This window comes from Echiichthys vipera, assembly GCF_963691815.1.
Source record: "Echiichthys vipera genome assembly, chromosome: 13".
NCBI lineage: Eukaryota > Metazoa > Chordata > Actinopteri > Perciformes > Trachinidae > Echiichthys > Echiichthys vipera.
In genome coordinates this window covers 25,816,914-25,829,947 of record NC_139838.1, presented here as the reverse complement: position 1 = coordinate 25,829,947, position 13,034 = coordinate 25,816,914, and positions in this window count along the sequence as shown.

The following is a 13,034-nucleotide window of genomic DNA, read 5'->3' as shown; positions in this document are numbered from 1 at the left end:
GAAGAACACACACTCGTAGTTACTGTAAATATCTCTGAGGTGCTTGCTCATAAACGATCATCCACACTCATGACCAAACAACCCGTACGTAGTTCTCTTTCATAGCATTCGTTTCGTGTCTCACTATGGGAACGCCTCCTGCGTGACCTCATCAGAAGCACAATAACACTACGCCAGCCCCCTATTGGCTGGCATTGATGACGCCTATGTCAGGGGGAGCAGGGACCCTCCCCCTATATAATAGGCTGACATAGCGAGAGTCGTCATTCAAAAACCTCTTCTCGCTTCTCACAGAAGCCTGTAGACGACTGTATATTGGTTGCTAGGCTAAACTGTCCACAGACTAGAGTGCACAACTCAGGTCACGGGCGCCTCGTTGCCAGCTGTACGGTTATCTACTAACGTGAAAAATAGCAATATTTTTCCGAACAAAAGGTAGCAATACCGCTTTTTCAAACAGGTAGCGATACCTTACTCAAACAGGTAGCAATACCTTCCCAACAGGTAGCAATACCCTTCCAACAGGTAGCAATACCTCCAGAAGTAGAAATACTTTCTGCTCCTCCGCTAGCAGAGAAAAAGAAATAGCAATATTTTCCTCCCTCTCGCCTGGCGGCTGCATAAGCCGTTAGATAAACCGGCAAGCGGTAATAGCACGCTAGCTAGCCATGGCTACTGCTATCAGCCCCGGTGAAGCGGAGAAAAGCCTGAAACTATGCCCCTGCGGTAATAGAATTTCTGGCTGGGACACTCACCCGATGTGTGCGGCATGTCTGGGCTTACCCCACGCTCAGGCTGCCTTAAGCTCCAGCGATGAGTGTATCCACTGCGCTGCTTTCCCACGCAAACTGCTCCGCCGCCGACTAGCCCGCCTTGCTAATTTGTCGGGGGAAGACCCGGTAATGTGTGAAGCAGCCGTGCCGCATGTGGACGCGGACATGTCCGAGAGCTTGACCGCTACACCCGGTCCGAGCTGGGCAGACGCAGATCCCCAGCTGCTGGACACCATTTTCCCGACTCAGGAGATAGACGGGGGATGCGTGGGCTACGCTGCCGCTCGCACAATCCTTGGAGGAGATGCGGAGGATGACGGGGATGAGTCGGCCGACTCTGAGCTCCTGTTATCTGACGACGAAGAGGAGGAGGGATCCACCTTCCTTTCTAGCGACCGCGGAGCTGCAAAGCTCTCCGTCGCGGAGGCGGGCGCCCAGCCCTCGCAGTCGTCTCCCATTGACCTCGACATGCAGGACATGTGCAAGCGAGCCGCTAACCGGCTCAGCATCCCGTGGCCCGTCACTCAAGCGGAGGTTGTAAAATCTCGGTTTGACGGCAAGAAATTGCCTAAAGCTAAGAAGTCAGGGAAGCAAGTGTTGCCTATTTTCCCGGAGCTACTCGACGAGATAGCTGTGACCTGGAAAGAGAGGCCATACAGCGAGAGACACCCCATCGGGGGCAGCTCCCTGCTGGACTGTGAGGGGATGGAGACCCACGGTGTCCGCCAGATGCCACCCATAGAGCCGCTGGTAGCGACCCACCTCCACCCAAAAGCCTCCATGTCCTCCTCGGCTCCCTCTCTCCCCGCCAAGACGGACCGCTTCCAGTCTAGCCTCACTGACAAGTGCTACAAGGCTGCGGCTCTGTCAGCGAGAGCCCTTAATGCCTCTTCCATGCTAATGGCTTACCAGGCTGAGCTAGAAGAGGACATGACTGCCAAACCAGATACCTCCTTGTGGGAAGAAATCTGCGTTATAACGGACCACGCCTTGCGTCTCCATAAAGTGGCCATACAAGCTACGGGGAGAGCCATGGGCTTAATGGTTCTCCAGGAGAGGGCACGCTGGCTCGGGCTCACGAACCTGACGACCAAGGAGAAGGAGGAACTCCTCGACACTCCGATCGTCCCTCAAGGTCTCTTCGGTGCAGCCGTCACCTCCATGCAGAAGAGATGTGAGGACAAAAAGAGGGAGGATGAGGCGCTGAAGCTTTGCCTGCCAAGGAGGGCTCATCCCGCTGTCCCTCCGTCGCCGCGCCAGACGTACGCGCAGGCTGCCTCTCACCCGGCCCCCGCTTTCAGGATCCCCAAAGTACCTAAAGCGCCGGCAGCCTCCCAGGCCCCCAGAGGTCCCAAGAACCCGTGGTCCAGGAAGCAATCTCCTCAGGCCAGACCTCACACGGCACCGCCACCTCCTCCAGCTACCGCGGCTGGCAGGAAGAAGAAGCGGCCGGCCTGATGGCCTCCCCTCCGGAGGAGAGCGAGCCCAGTTCCCCCCCTTCACGGGCCGCTCCACCTCCTCCCGGCCTCGTTCCAGGGCAAGTTCAACGGGATGTGTTCCAGACAGAGTGCCAAATCGGGCGGACTTTCATGCTCCGGTGCCCGCGCAAGTGACACGAAAACAGTGTTTTCAGCGTTGTCACATAAGCACTTTCATGCACTCTGTAATAAAAATGTCCCCACACGCGCATCCAGGCCGATTGCCGAGGGCGCTGTCAAATGTGAAAAAAAATATATACAAAAAAGTATATTTTAACAAACAAGTCGAACTTGTCTGCCATAACACAGCTCGTGGGGCCCGACATCCCCACGGCCGTGACAACGCAGGCGGTCCATGCGCCTCCACGCCACAGTTTGGAGGCGTCAGAGCGCATGGACGGTGTGTGGTGCGCACCGCAGCCGCACGAGGGCGCCAACACACCAGAGTGGCCGGTCAGCCCCCTCTCTTTACACAGGGAGAGCTGGGCTGCCTGCACTCAGTCGAGATGGGTGTTGAGAACGATAGAGAAGGGCTACAGGCTTCAGTTCAATATCGCTCCACCACAATTCAGGGAAATAAACTACTCTCACGCTCGAGGCGAGTCTGCCCAAATTCTCACGGAAGAAATTTCCAATCTGACAGAGAAAAAAGCTATCAGAGTGGTCCCCTCCAACGAAGCTCAAAGCGGCTTTTACTCAAGGTATTTCCTAGTCCCAAAGAAAAGGGGGAGGGGCATGAGAGCCATTCTGGACCTCCGTGCCCTAAACCGTTATCTAAGAAAATACAAATTCAGGATGTTGACACATGCTTCTCTGCTGCATTTCGTGCATGCAGGCGACTGGTTTACGTCAATCGACCTGAGGGATGCCTATTTCCACATTCCCATATATCCCCCACACAGAAAATATCTGCGTTTTGCTTTTCAGGGGATAGCCTACGAGTTTATGGTTCTGCCATTCGGTCTGTCACTGAGCCCAAGGGTGTTTGTAAAATGCACCGAGGCAGCAGTAGCCCCGCTCAGGGAGGGGGGCATCCGAGTGGCGACTTACATAGACGATTGGCTAGTGGCAGCTCCCTCCCGCTGGGAGGTGGCGTGCCATACAGAGGCTGTCATACGGCACCTGGTAGGCCTGGGTTTCCGGATAAATGCAGAAAAGAGCATGATGACGCCCTGTCAACGCATCACCTTCATAGGGCTCAACCTGGACTCTGTCCTGGCCAAGGCGGTTATATCCCGGGAGAGAGTGGATATTATGCAGAGAACTCTGTCACTGTTTCGAAGGGGCAACATGGTTACCCTCAAACAATGCCAGAGGCTGCTGGGCATGATGGCCTCCTCTGTGGTGGCCATACCACTGGGGCGCCTATATATGAGGGGTCTTCAGCGCTGGGTAGCCTCTCTAGGTCTGGACCCACACCGCGATGGGCGTCGCCTGATAAGGGTTTCCCCAGACTGTTCACTAGCGCTGCGCCAGTGGAGGAGTCCGGGTTTTCTGACTCAGGGGGTCACTATAGGACCCATCCTAGCCAGAAAAGTGATCACCACCGATGCTTCTCTGACAGGCTGGGGTGCCACCCACGAGGGCAGAACAGTGAATGGGAGGTGGGAGCCTCACATGCGCTCCACCCACATAAACTGTCTGGAGCTGTTGGCCGTTCACCTGGCGCTAAGACACTTTCTCCCTCGGCTGAGTGGTCATCACGTTCTGGTGAGGACGGACAACACCACCGTAGTGGCTTATGTCAACAGACAGGGGGGGCTACGGTCCCCCCAGTTACACACGCTGGCACACAGACTGATGGTCTGGAGCAGTGTGCACCTGCTGTCACTCAGAGCGACTCATGTACCAGGCGTTCTGAATTGGGGGGCGGATCTGTTATCCAGGGGCGATCCACTTTATGCAGACTGGAGACTTCACCCCGACGTGGTGAAGCAGATCTGGTCACAGTTTGGGCAGGCAACAGTGGACGTTTATGCGTCGGCAGAGAATGCGCAGTGCCCCCTGTTCTTCTCTCTACGCGATCAGGGGGCCCCCCTGGGAGTGGATGCACTGTCACAGGAGTGGCCGAGAACCCTCCTGTATGCTTTTCCCCCAGTGGCTCTCATTTCTCCCACTCTGGCCAGAGTGAGGGGGGGAGGTCTCTCCATGATCCTGGTAGCCCCACGTTGGCCAGGGAAGCACTGGCTGGCAGAAATCTTTCAGCTCCTGTCGGGTCCACCATGGCCGCTGCCACTTCGCAGGGACCTGTTATCTCAGGCACGGGGGGAGATATTCCATCCCCACCCAGAGCGGCTAGCTCTATGGGCCTGGCCCGTGAGTGGTTCAACCTGAATACAGCAGGGCTTTCTTCTAATGTTATTGACACTATTCAGTGTGCCAGAGCCTCATCAACTAGGACATTGTATGAGCACAAGTGGCGTATGTTTGAGAGCTGGTGTCTGAAATCACAAGCTATTCCTTTTCAGTGTCCTGTGGCAGTGATTCTGTCATTCTTACAGGACCTTATTGAGAAGGGTAAGGCTTTCTCTACTGTCAAGGTGTACCTGGCAGCCATTTCAGCCTGCCATATCGGTTTTGACAGAAAGACAGTGGGTCAACACCCTCTAGTGTGTCAATTCATGAAGGGAGCGCGCCGTAAACTGCCTACGTTTAGGCCACTGGCTCCATCGTGGGACCTTCCCACAGTGCTTGGCGCTCTCTCCTGCCCCCCTTTTGAACCTATGGAGCAGGTGGAATTGAAAATGTTGTCCCTGAAGACAGCATTATTGCTTACTTTGGCCTCGGCCAAGCGGATAGGCGAAATTCATGCCCTCTCTGTGCATGAGGCATGTATACATTTTTCACCTGGGAATACTGGGGTCAGTATGCAGCCTAACCCAGCCTTTATCCCAAAGGTCTTGGGCCCGTGCTCCCCAATAGAATTAGCTGCTTTCTATCCCCCGCCTTTCTCCTCTGAGGAGCATCGGCGTTTGCATAACCTGTGTCCGGTTCGTGCACTGCGAACCTACATTGACAGGACCCAGAGTTTTAGACAGGGCAACCAGTTGTTTGTGTCCTGGGCGAAACCACATGTTGGGAAGCCTGTATCCAAACAGCGCCTTTCTCACTGGATTGTAGGGGCTATTGCCCTTGCTTATACTAGCAAGGGTCTCCAGTCCCCCGCTGGCTTACGTGCACATTCCACCAGGGGTCTAGCGACCTCTTGGGCTCTTTTTAAGGGAGTTCCCATTCAAGAGGTGTGTGCAGCAGCGTGCTGGGCCTCGCCCCACACATTTGCGAGGTTCTATAAGTTGGATGTCACAGCACCAACTCTAGCGCATACGGTCCTGAGCGCAGGCTCTTCTTAGAGCATAGATCCTACCAAGTGAGGTCCCACTGGGGACAGTTGTCTTCTTTACAGGCATGTCTGGCAATTCGGGAGTCAGTATTTTTCCCATAGTGAGACACGAAACGAATGCTATGAAAGAGAACTTAAGGTTATGGATATAACCCCGGTTCTCTGATTAGCATGAGTGAGTGTCTCACCAGACCACCCTCCTTGCTAGAGAAGCGAGGAAGAGGTGAGCTTGTTTTGAATGACGACTCTCGCTATGTCAGCCTATTATATAGGGGGAGGGTCCCTGCTCCCCCTGACATAGGCGTCATCAATGCCAGCCAATAGGGGGCTGGCGTAGTGTTATTGTGCTTCTGATGAGGTCACGCAGGAGGCGTTCCCATAGTGAGACACTCACTCATGCTAATCAGAGAACCGGGGTTATATCCATAACCTTAAGTTTCAATGAGATGCTGTTGAACTCTCCTTAAGGCGGGTGGGCCATAAGCGCTGTCCACGGTGCTGATCCTGGACCTGTAGGGCATAGTTGCCGTCATATACTGGAGGGACTGAGGCCATTAGCTACAAAGCTTTTGCTAATGTGTTTGTCAGCTGCTCATACAGTTTCCTCTTATGTACTTTGTATGTGTCATGTATCCTATATGCTTAGTCATGGTGTCATTGCCACCTGTAAGTGTTAACTCTACTGTATGTGGTAGCAGCCAGGTGTGTCTGAACAGTTCCAGTTAGTTTCTTTGAGTACAATCTTTTGTTTTAAATACATTTTTACGATTTGTATTGTTTTTAGTCGTGCTAAATGTATTTTGATATCTAGATCTATATCTTTAGGTGTACTGACACACTAAGGCAGCTTTATTTGTATGGCACTTTTCATACACAAGGCAGACTCAAAGTGCTTCACAGCACAACATGTCATGAATTCAAATGCATTACAGAAAGACAAAGAGAATAAAAACACAGACAATAATCAAAACAGTGCGGACGTTAAAAGTGCGAAGATTTAGCAGAATTAAGTTTATTGCAGCTGTTTGTTGCATAATGACTGAAAGATGCTTTCCCTTGATTTGAGTTTACTCTGTGAACCACTAACAGATTGGTCTCAGAGGATCTTAGTGATCTAGAAGGCTTATGTAGTGGGAGCATATCAGTGATATACCTCGGCCCTAGACCATGTGTAGTGATTTATATGTGAGCAGGAGGATTTTGAAATCAATTCTCTGACGTACAGGAAGCCAGTGTAATGATTTAAGAATTGGTGTAATGTGCTCACATTTTCTGGTCTTTGTCAGAACTCTAGCAGCAGCGTTCTGAACGAGCTGCAGCTGCCTGACAGTTTTTCTGGGAAGACCTGCAAGGAGACCGTTACAGTAGTCTAGCCTACTGGTTATAAAGGCATGGACAAGTTTTACTAAGGATCATTATAGCGCAATGTCTGAGGGTTTGGGATTGGGTTTTGCTTTTCTCTTGGTAACTGGCCTCTGTTAGTGCAATTAAACTAAACTTAGCGACTGGTTAAGCGACAACAGTGCCATTAGACTTATAAGTAGGACATTCACACTGTGGCATTTACAGAGTCTGTGAGCTAAAGGTTACAGCTTGTGATCTGAATCACCAGACAGACTGGGGAAGTCTTGGCAAGGGAAACGATCGACTAACACCCTCCACTGCATCAGTGAATACCACAGAGATCCCCCGAGCAGGCCACTTAACCCCACAGCTGCTGCAGTTGAGCTGCTCAGAGGACGGTGCTTGTGTTGGGAGGCCAATCTGAATGTTTGGGGCTGAATGGGAAACGGCTTCATAACTTTAAAATCATATTAGTAACAAATAGTGATATCAGCATTTGTAATCTAATAAGCCAAAGTGAAAGAGTCTCAAACCTGCATTCTTTCTAATGTCCAACAGAGGGCAAATCTACTGGTTATAAAAAGAAGTCAGATTGTATAGAAGTCAATGAGAAAATTACTTCTCGCTTGATTTATTACCTCAGTGAACATTTTCCTAATGACATTATGGTCTCAGTTGTTAGTTCCTAGTCTTCTTCAATGCAGCATGATGTTCATTTAAAAAAGTATGGTCCCATGGACATTCCCATCATCCTCTGCTGTACTTTGAGTTTATACTCCAATGTTAGCATGGTAACATGGTAAAGTAAGATAGTGATCATGTTAATGTTACCTGCTTAAAAGATAACTCCCCCTGTTAAACATTGCAACACTATAACATTGTTGGTGCCTATATTACCCACAATGCAATGGCTGTTGAAAGTTTGTTCAAAGATGCCGGTGTGTCAAAGCTGTACTGTAGCTTTTTTCACATACGCAGTAGCACTCTTTAAGACCTGTAATCTTTGCAGCGTCCCCCTTAAACATCCTTATATTATATTGGTTTTGTGATCATGTTAGCCTCACAGAGCTGCTAGCCTGACTAGCAGAAGAGGTGACATGATGAATAAATGGGTCAGACAATCACAGGAGGTCTGTTGATGTGTTCCCCGAGGTCGGATTTCTGACTCCGCAAGTCGGACGATCCACACAACCTCGAGTTGTCATTTAAAGATGGCTGCTCTGGTTGTAAACAGTAAAGAAGCTCCTGTAATAATCCTTTTATTAACACTTTTTACTATTTGTTGTCACGATAAGTCAGCCATATACTCAGTGTTGTTAGATGTGTATCTATGGAAATGCTGTCATAGTGTTATTTACATTTTTCACGTGGACATGCGAACTACAAAGCAGGCCGTGCTAACAAAAGCTAACAGTAGTTTCAGCCGTGTTTCTCCGACTTTGTAACTGAAACGCTGATAACTCGGGTGTGACTATTACCAGCTCCGACCTCCGAGGTAAATGGATCGCACCATGTGTTCACATCCTGTGTGAAACCAAAGTCCAGTCATAGTTGAACAACTTTGTTGCCATCGTTATGTCTTTGACTAAGCTAGGATCTTTTCCTATCTGTGTTGAAAGCTCCTGTACTCCATCTTTCTTTTGGCCCTTTTTTCTGGGAGGGGTGGATTAAGTGTGTCTGCAGAGACTGGTAGCATGGATGCTCATGTTTGTCAACAGAAAAGTAGACGTGTATGTGCTTTATACTCGCCGGCCAGCTCTCACAGAACCTTGATATGATCTTGCAGGCCAAATACAATTACACCGCGGGCCAGATTTGGCCCACGGGCCTGAGTTTGACACCCCTGGTTTAGATGGTTGATAAGTTGTGCCTCAGTCCGTGTCTCTCATTGACGGCGGTCTTCTCATGTTGTGCGATGGACTGGAAATCAATCTTCCGATCGTCTGTGATTACAAATGAAATGCAGCTCCCATTTATCTCCAGTAGGAACAGTGACAAAGCAAACGGCATCTTTTCACATCCTTTTGTCTGATTCGCTCTGTCGCAGATAACTAAACCATAATCATCTGCTTAAAAAATTACAATATTACATGACTACCTTTTCCTTTGGGTCTGTGTTCATGTCCCTACGTCCATTCATCCTCCACAATTTACTCAATTTTGTTTTGTCAGCTAGATGATTAGGGCGCCGCGGTTACCTGACAGCTGTTGCTATGGTGACCAGGTCTCTGAATGTTTTTGTCCTGTTCTTTCCACTTTCCCCTGCATCTCTGCTTTCTGCTCCAACCTTAAAATACACTCTTTGTTGTTCGACCTTTAAAAAGATGCACTGAGCGTTTTAGCTGTTCTGTTGTTTTTCCCCCCACAGCGCCGTGCTGAAACTCTGCTGCACCTCACCTGGGAGCTGCCCGACAACCGACCCAGGGAGAGAGAGAATAAACAATAAAAGCAATAAACAGAACTAGTATTCTGCCTTTTTAGGGGGAAAAACACAGTGCTTTGTGTTTTCAAATGGTGATTTGAAGTAGGAAACTTAAGCGGAGACACTACAGGGTTAAGTTTTCTGTAACTTTCATGTTTAAATATGCAAATGAGCCATTATCTTATGAAATATGTGCTAATTTGCATACATTTCCAGAACAGAAATGTGAATATAAATCATTCAAAATATTAATTTTATCAACATATTAGAGTCAAAGGTTTTTACGGAAGGGATTTGGGATTTCTGTTTTTATCCATAAGTGAGAAAATACTCGCAACGGCATTAAAAAAAATCTATTTTTGTCTTGTTTTAGGAGTAAAATGTTCTTTAAATCAGGCTTTGAATGATATTTGACAAACCCCTGTGTAAGAAAAACCCTTCAGAGAATAGATAGAAATAAAACAGGAAGTGTTGGTGTTTCTAATTTCTGCTAAAGTGGAGATTTCCCAACTTGTTTTGAGAAAACCGGCCTTTAAAAAAGGGAAATATAGGACAATACAGTATGTAACACACTACAGGTGTAACACACTACAGGTGTAACACACTACAGGTGTAACACACTACAGGTGAATAGGGTAAACCATGTTAACTAACAGACATCACCATGAATCATCCCTGCTTCATTAAGAGAATATTTTTGTAGCGTAATTAGTATTGCAGCATTTTATGAATTTAGGAGAAATCTGCTTCCTTGCTGCTTGAAGTTGTCCGTCGAGTCCCACGAAGACGTCGTCTCATGCGTAGAAGAGTGGGTAGACACTTTCTGGGGGTCACACTAGATGGGTTCTTCGATGGCTGTGAAGTCCGATGCGGGACTTGCAAACACGGTTGCAGACGTCACAGGGGAAGTTTCCATCTTGAGCTGGTTGCTGATGGCGTCGTGCTCGCTTCTCATCTGCTTTGCGTTCCAGATCTGTTGTATAGATACTGACGCCTTCTTCACAAGACGTTCGCCACTTGTGACGTTCAGTGGCGAGGGTCTCAAGGGCCAGGGGTTGGAGATTGCATTACTTGAGAGATGTTTTCAGGTGGTCTTTATAGCGCTTACGCTGACCTCCTGCAGACCAGCGACCGGCAGAGAGCTCTCCATATACTACTTTACACGGAAGTCTATCCTCTGGCGTTCTGGCAACATGTCCCAGCCAGCGAAGTTGTATTTTGAGTAGGATGACTTCCAGAGGCTCGATGTTTGCTCGCCTGCGTATTTCTGTGTGTGGCACTTTGTCGCACCACTTAAGCCCCAGGATGCGTTGTAAGCAGCTCGTGTGAAAAGCCTCTAGTTTTGATCTATGTCCTTTGTAGGGGACCCAAGATTCAGAACCGTACAGTAGGATAGATACACACATACATACATGGACACCTAAATGTTTTATTTGGATGTTTTCATTCCAGCGGTCTGAAAGAGGACATGTTAAAGTCTAAAATTATTATTTTTCCTCGGGGTGTAGCCTGGAGGAAAGCAGTCACTTTGAACGTGTTACAGTACAAGAAGCTTTTTGCGTGCAAGAAACCAACCTGCCTTTTGTTTGTCTTTGAAATGACAACACAGAATAACCCGTCAATGCCAGAGTTACTGTCCACACCATGTCGATACACAAATGCTCCATGTGGCTGCTACATTACACTCGTTTTCTACTCCTTCCCATCATCAAATCTCTTCATCATTACTTTTTGAAGCAGGATTTGTGAGTATTAACACATTTTTGTCCAGCTCCGTTTGAGAAATAGCTCTGAAAAAAACACAAACTTGATTAACGGTGCGTGCCAGAGGGATGACAAAGCAGAGCCGAAACCAGGCCACGCTGCGGTTATAATAGAGGGGAGTATTGATCCCATCTGAACACAAGGCAGACACAGCCGTGCATGGACGAGCCTGCACACACTCTCTCAGGCATCCGCAGACAAACATTTGCATCGCACGGCACACATGTCAAACACACATTTACACACTTGATCATTTACTCATGAGTTATGCAGTGTCGTATGCTTTCCCCTTCGTTAATTTGCTCACTGTTCGCGCTGTAATCACCCCAGGGTGCGTGCGTGCATGCATGTGTGTGCCCGTATGTGTGCGTGCGTGCGTGTGTGTGTGCGTGTGTGTGTGTGTGTGTGTGTGCATGGCAGCTGAACTATATTCATAGCCTCCTGCTCCATTCGAAGGCTCTAAAAACAGCAGTATAATTGTCTAATCTTCAACAGCAGGTGGTGCACACAGAAATAAAGCATGAAGCCGCAGCTTTGCTCTGACCGTCCATGAACATCACATTGTTTCCATGTGATATCTGTGTGTGTGTGCGTGTGTGTGTGTGTGTGTGCCTTGGCCAGGTTGTTCAGCCCCCATATTAGCACTGTGTAAGCCATCTTTATTCCAGTATAATGCGGTTGAAAGAACGGGCTTAGGCCTTATTTTTTGTCAAATTCCTGTTTTCTTTTGTGACACCCTCTTTCTCGTCCTCCACCCCCCCCCCCCCCCCCGCCCGTGTTTTCTCTGTGATTATTTGTGCTGTTCTCTAATCTCCTCTTCATCTCTGCTCTTTTCCTCTTCTCTACTCTTTCTATATCCCATCTTTTGCTCACATCTGTTTGACAAACGCTTCCCTACAAACGCAGGCATGCATGCTGTGTTTGGAGAATAGTCTGTATGCGGCAGTGTTTTCCCCTGATGCATTGATGATGCAGATGTGCACTTTGTTTACATCACTTTCAGCAGAAAAGCTGCGGTTAGAACAGACGCTGCCAACTGAACAACAATACAGGAAGAAGATGCTTATTTTCATTGAATAGTTATGATCTCTGTTAGTAGTTATGTTCTCCACAAGTGTTAGGTTATAAAAATTGTACACAGCTTCATGTGAAATACGGCATCAGTAGGGGCGACTGTGGCTCAGTGAGGGAGTGGGTCATACTCATTCAAGAGATTGGCGGTTCGATTTCCCACCCCATCCCCCGGTCCACATGTCGAAGTGCCCTTGGCCAAGACACTGGACCCTGAATTGCTCCTCGTGCTGCGAATGGGTGTGTGGATGTGGTGTGAATGGTTAGATTAGATGGTATGTAGATGTCCACTGCCATCAGTGTGAATGTCTGTGTGAACGGGTCGATGTGACAAACACTGTGAAAGTGCATTGAGTAGTCAGAAGTATAGACAGGCGCTATTTAAGTACAAGTACAAGTCCATTTACCAGTCCCTCTACGAAAGATTTTGGCGTATTAAGAGCTCCAGCAATACGTCAGTTATCTGCCTCATTAACATCTTTTTGGCACATTTTGTGAATGACTTATGTTCTACGCAGGTCTGGGGTCTGGATTACTAACTAACTAAGAAACCTCCAAGCTCTCTAAACCGCAGTGGGTCATTTTAGCCCCAGGTTTAGTAATGTGTCATGTGAAGTATCAACTAAGACAAGTTCTGTATCCTTATGTAGTTTTGAGGGTGTGTCTTGTAGAGAAAATGTTCTTATAAGAGCTTCATTATTTAGTCTACATAGTGACAATTCTTAATAGACACGTAGAGAAGCTGTGCAAAACTGTCCAGACAAACTTAAACTGCTTTCACCTTATAAGACGGTTTATACTTCTTAAGGCAGCACAATAACTTATGCATGCCATGATATTTT